Source organism: Callorhinus ursinus, unplaced genomic scaffold (genome assembly GCF_003265705.2).
Source record: "Callorhinus ursinus isolate GAN/ISIS: 27379988/994484 unplaced genomic scaffold, GSC_fseal_2.0 scaffold14, whole genome shotgun sequence".
In the NCBI taxonomy this organism is placed as follows: domain Eukaryota; kingdom Metazoa; phylum Chordata; class Mammalia; order Carnivora; family Otariidae; genus Callorhinus; species Callorhinus ursinus.
The window spans coordinates 29270903-29277608 of record NW_027397076.1 but is presented as its reverse complement, the minus strand read 5'-3'; positions in this window follow the sequence as shown (position 1 = coordinate 29277608).

The following is a 6706-nucleotide window of genomic DNA, read 5'->3' as shown; positions in this document are numbered from 1 at the left end:
AAGAAAGAAAGAAAGAAAGAAAAAGAAGAAAGAAAGAAAGAAAGAAAGAAAGAAAGAAAGAGAGAAAGAAAAAAAGAAAGAAAGAAAGAAAGAAAAGAAAAGAAAGAAAAGAAAAGAAAAGAAAAGAAAAGAAAAAAGAAAAAAAAAAGAAAAGAAAAAGAAAAGAGAAAGATCCCAACATTGCTTGAGTCCCTGGTGCTACCACTGCTGTATTTCTTACATGTAAAGTAATAAATTTCTTTTTTTTTTTCTTTTTCTTCTCCTTCTTTGCTAAAGCTAGTTTAATTTGGGTATTTTTCACCTACAAGTGAAATACTTTTGATCATAAGGGTTTCATAGGTGAACTTAAAAGAGTAATTAAGGGACAAATAATTCCTTTGTTCCTGTCAGTATTCCAAATCATAGGGGGAAAAAAACCCATAAAATTTGTCTACCCATTTTTAAGGCAGCATAACTTATATAAAAACTGAAAAATCATAGCACAAAAAGAAAACAATGAATATACATGAATATAGAATATAGATGCCTACATCCTGAATAAAATCCAGAAGACATCTGTCTCTTTTGTCTCCACAGGATGACTACATTTGGTCCTGCATCACTGAGTACAGAACTCACCCCCTACTCTGTTTACTCAGAAAACCCAATCACATTATATCTGTCAGGATACACAGGTTTTGCTGTGGTAACAAATAACTCAAATTCATAGTGGTTTAAAAAAATGAAAGCTTGGGGCACCTGGGTGGCTCAGTCGTTAAGTGTCTGCCTTCAGCTCAGGTCATGATCCCAGGGTCCTGGGATCGAGCCCTGCATTGCACTCCTTGCTCAGCGGGGAGCCTGCTTCTCCCTCTCCCACTCCCCCCTGTTTGTGTTCCCTCTTTCACTCTGTCTCTCTCTGTCAAATAAATAAAATCTTTAAAAATAAATAAATAAATAAATAAATAAATAAAATGAAAGCTTATTTCTTGCTTCCTCTACTGAGGGTCAGCTGGGGACTTCTTCACACAAGGATACAGGCTTTCAGAGTGTCGACCATTTGGAAATTATTTAGTGACTGCTAGCAGAGGGAGGAAACATGGGGAATCATATTCTGGCTCTTAATGCATTGGAAGAGAGATTTTTTATATATATTTTTATTTTAAAATATATATATTTTATATATAATAGAGATTTTATATATATAATTTCTACTTAGGTATCATTGACTAAGGCAAATCACATGTCTGCATCTAACTTTTACAAGCTGAGTAAGAACAATCCTACCTTCATCTTGGAAGTAGAAAGAGATGCAATATTTGCAAATAGTCCTAATGATTACTAGAGAACTCCTTTCTGGTTGCCAATTATTTGGTTTACTCTCCTTTCTACATTCAAAGTCCATTTTTTTCCTATCCAAGGGAGACTACTCAAAATTTCAATAGCCTAACAAAACCGGTGTCAAAGTTCAGGATCTCTGGGTAATGTGTGATAATCTCTTCATCAAGAAGAGATAATGCCTACATCCAGGCATGTAGCTTCCGGAGACTTATGAACTAAAATGTTACCTGCCCCTCATACATTCAATATATACAGGGATTGGGTAACAGGAAAGTGCCCCTTTTATGGATGTAGGGATTTTTCCTTGAGCTAGCCCTGTGTTGGCTCGCTTGACCATCCATTCTTCATCATTGTTCCTAGCTTCCACCTCTAAGAGATTCTTCTTCTCTTCTTCCCTTTCGTTATATCTGAAGTGTGCATCAAGGACTATGTCCTTGATTGGGGCAAGCAGTTTTATTGGCCCACTTTCTATTCCACAGAAGACTGAGACCTATGGTTGTCTTAACAGTCAAACTGTTTTTAGTCTAGGTTGGTGGTACTTTTGCAGTACAAATCCCTCAGAAACATTGATGACTTCTTACCTGTCTGATTTCAGTCAGCTTCATGTACCAGTATAACCACAATTCTTTTTTGGACATAATTATTATATTTGCTATATGTCTTTGTTTTCTTTACTTTGCATCAAGTGATTTCTCACTGTATAAAATAGATTTTCCTGTTTTCATGCTATAACAGTGTTTTCTTCACTATCTACCTCCCATTCCTTAATCCAGTGCCAAATATTTTAGTGTTGTTGTTGGGTTTTTAAAAATATTTTATTTATTTATTTGACAGAGAGACAGCGAGAGAGGGAACACAAGCAGGGGGAGCAGGAGAGGGAGAAGCAGGCTTCCTGCTGAGCAGGGAGCCTGACGGGGGGCTTGATTCCAGGACCCTGGGATCATGACCTGAGCTGAAGGCAGACGCTTAACGACTGAGCCACCCAGGTGCCCCAGTTGTTGTTTTTAATACAGTAACACTCGACTCCATACTATCAGTTTCCATTGGTTTGGATAGACTGGGTTATGTTGCAGTAACAATGTAAAAAATTTAGTGGTCTAAGACAACAGAGATCTGTTTCCCATTCACACCATGTGTACCACAGGTAGACTGTGAGCTCTGCTGAATATAGTCCTCATTCAAGGTCATACATGCCAGACATTCCATTTTCTGGAACATGACCAACAGCCATGGCAGAGAAAAGGGAATGTGGAAAACCATGTATAGGCACTAAAGCTTCTGTCTAGAAATGACCCATGTTACTTCCACTCACATTTATTGGTCAGTGCAAGTCACAAGTAATTTTAAGAGGTCGAGGAAATTAAATCCTACCACATGTCTGGAAGGGCAGAGAAATAGAATATCTGTGAAGTCATCCAATAAATAAAACACACACACACCTCACAACATTAATGATCTTTATGGACTTTACTGAAAATTTGTGGAGACCAAAGCAGGAATTATATTGCTTGGTATATAGAATCTTACAGCAAAATTTCTACCTGAAATTTCTCTTCTTCCCAGTTCCTTTTCTATAGTGTCACTAGTTTTATTTTTCTTTCCTTCTTCCTTCATGCAGTACTCAGCCTCTCAGGCTCCACTCTGTCCCTCTCAGTTTTTCTGTTTGGGAATCAAAATTGCATACCCTTTCATTATGGAGAGAAAATTCTATTATCCTTGTTATTTGCACATTCCCTCAAGGTCTTATATGCCACCCCAAGAGACTTATGAAGCATTTCTTCTGAACAAATATAGTGCTTTCCCTAGGAATCCTGGTGAATGCAGTTTTCTCCATATTATTACATTAATAATATATTAGCAAGTCAAATCTAGCATAACCAAGTAGATTTTGTTCCAGAAATAAGGGATGGTTTAGTATTACTATACCTGTTATTTCAGTATCTTATATTAATTAAAAGAGAGTATCTATATGATCATCTGGCTTTGCTCTGTCCAACATGGTATGCATTAGCCACATATAACTATTCCAATTGAAATTTGAATAACTGAAATTATATTATTTTAAATATTTGGTTCCTCATTCCCACTAGCCACATTTTAAGTACTCAGTAGCCACATATAGCTAGGGGCTGTGGAATTAGCACAAAAGGGAACATTTCCGTCATTGTGGAAAGCTCTGTTGAACAGTACTGATCCAAATAAATGCTGAAGAGTCATTTGATAAAAGTAATAGTCATTTCTGATTTTAAAATCTTCATAAATTAGAGTTAGAAGGAAACTTTGTTAAATTGAGAAACAATATACATAAGAACCCAATGGTAAGTACCATACTAAGTAGTGAAACACAAGTAGTATTTCTATTATTTTTTAAAAGATTTTATTTATTTATTTGAGAGAGAGAGAAAGAGACAGAAAGAGAGAGAGTGTGTGTCCGAGCAGGGGAGGGGGCAGTTAAGGATGGCAAAGTGGGTCTACTCCATGGCCTCTTCGGGTCCCCAGATTTATTCTATCACTCCGAGGGTGTGGTCTTCATTCTCATATTTTAAGAATACAACTCAAGTTCCAGACAGCATATCTGTATCTAAGGCAGAGGATGGAGAAGAGGACAGTGAGTAAAGAAGAAAGGAGACAAATGTGGTATTTGCTGTTTTTAAAGAATGCTCATGGATGTTGCCCCATGATAATTCTGCTGACATTGATTCGTAATTGGTTCCATGGCCACACTCTGTTGCAAGGAATGCTGGAAACTGTAGCCTTTATTCTGAGTAGTCATGTGTTTATGTAAAAATTAGGGTTTCCTGTGGATGAAGAAGAGAATAGATACTGGGGCAACTAATACTCTTTGCCTTATTGTACACCTTATTTAATATTGTTCTGGAGGTCGTAATCAAAGCAATGCAACAGGAAAACAAGAGAAGTATAGATAGATAGTGGAAAGAAATGTGCACAATTATTTTTCTCTTCAGAAGATAACTGTCTCAAAATCCAACTGAGTTAACTGAAAATCTTTTAGAAATGAATAAGAGAATTCAGTAAGATGGGGGAAATATGCATGAATCAGGAACTTTCTGACTGATGTTTTACTTGAAAGAGGCAGGGAATATCATGAAAAACTATGGAAAAAATATAATGCCTGTGAATAAATTTAGCAAGAAGTATATGAAACTTATATGAAGAAAACCATAACATTTTATTGCAGGGCATAAAAAGAAGATCCAGGTAAATGAGGAGTCTTGGCATGTTCCTGGAAGGAATGATACAGTTCTAAAGCTATCAGTTCTCCCTCAAATTTGTAAATTTCTTACAGTTTCGTTCAAAGTATATTTTTTAACTTCTCAAGGTAATGATGAAATTTATGTTAAAGATTGAGAACAGCAAGAAAACAGAAAAGGAATAATGAAGGGTATATTCCCTAGAAGATGTCACAATGTACTATAAAGCTACAGTAAATATAAGTGTGTTACCTACCAGCTGAGGGATTGCTAACGGGACAGAACAGAGTTCAGGACAAAGTGTATGCAGCAGAAGAGAGCACTGTAGCATGTGACCTTGGGCAAATTCTTAAACCTTCCATATTTCATATTTCATATCCACCAAACAAGGATAAACTAGTCCATACTACATAGAGTTGCTATAAGAGCAATATGTGTAAAGTACTTAGAATAATGCCTGGCCTGTCATAAGCACTATGAAAGTGTAAACGATTATTAATGCCAGCATTTAGTATATGGTAAAGTTGCCATTAAAATCAATGGGGAAAGAGTGTATTATTATTTTTAAAGATTTATTTATTTTAGGGAGGTGGGAGGAGGGGCCGAGGGAGAGAGAAACTTAAGCAGACTCTGTGCTGAGCACAGAGCCTCAGGGGGGGCTCAAAATCTCACAACTGTGAGATCATGACGTGAGCTGAAGCCAAGAGCTGGCTGCTTAACCAGCTGTGCCACCCAGGCTCCCTGAGAATGTATTATTTAGTACAAAGTGTTAGAGTAATTGGCTTATATTTGGAAAGAAAGAAGAAAGGAAAGAAGAAAAGGATGTAAGGAGGGAAAGAAGGAAGGAAATTAGAACTCTAGTTCACATTCTAAGTTAAATGGTATGGATTAAATAATTATAAAAATTCCCATGAAAGTATTAGAAAAATGAGGAAGAATTGTAAAAGCATTCTTGGAGTGTGGATTCTTATTTCTAGCACCATAGCAATGCAATAAACCGTTTTACTGCCAATCTAAAAGGAAGTTGAGATAAGGTGCTGGGTGGGGTGATGGTGGTATGAGTCACTGGCTGGTCAGGTGAGAGATCGTGGATCTGAAAAAGCTTATTTAAATACAATAAAAACTTTTATGTCCGATTTCTTCTGTAAACTGTGCTATTTCTGTGGTTTGGTTTTCTGTTTTGAAGTGCTGCACTTTGGTAGCAGAAAATGTCAATGAACATAATAGCTTTCACTTTAAAAAAATTTTTTTTTTAAAGATTTTATTTATTTATTTGACAGAGAGGGACACAGCGAGAGAGGGAACACAAGCAGGGGGAGCGAGAGAGGGAGTGTGGAGCAGGAAGCCTGACATGGGGATCATGACCTGAGCCGCAGGCAGACACTTAACGACTGAGCCACCCAGGCGCCCCAGCTTTCACTTTTTAACTTTCAGGAATATCTACCTGAAGCAAGTTCATTTTAAATGGTTGCTTCTACTTTGAACCGGGTATTCAATAGATGCTTATAGTTTCAAAAACCAGATGATAATGATGGGTGAAACATAACTATTTTAAATCAAATGTGTAAGATAGCAATATTAGAACAATTTGGCTGCTCCAGATTCTAAATTGGATGTGGGTTGTTTTGGTGAAAGGAAGACAGCAATATTTTTAATATTATAATTGTTTTTATAATGCACATTTAATCTGATGGAAATAACCACTGCAACAGTCCTTTTTTAGCTTTATAGAAAATTATATACTTAGAAAATCACATAAATATAAAAAATTGAAGCAAAAAGGGCAGAGCTTGATACTGTATCTAATATACATTATTCATTATGAGGAAGAGAGCTATAAAAATGGAGAAGTCCAGAGGGTATAGTTTTTATGCAAGAATTCATGTAGCAGATTGAAACTTTAGTCGGCAAATAGCTACTGACTTTTTAATTTAGAAACATTAAGATTTAGTGTGTCAATCTGGCTGCTCCCCGGATTGTGCAGTATTCAAAGCTCTAAGTCAAAACTCTGTAAGATTTAAGTGTGATAACATGCAATACAAAATGATCTTTACAGAAAAAAATCTGATTACTTGGATCCCCCCTTCCCAAGCCCAAGAGTTTGAACTGCATGTGAAACATTAATGGACTCCTATATTTCACTTAAAAATTCTCACTGAGAATTATTAGAACATCAA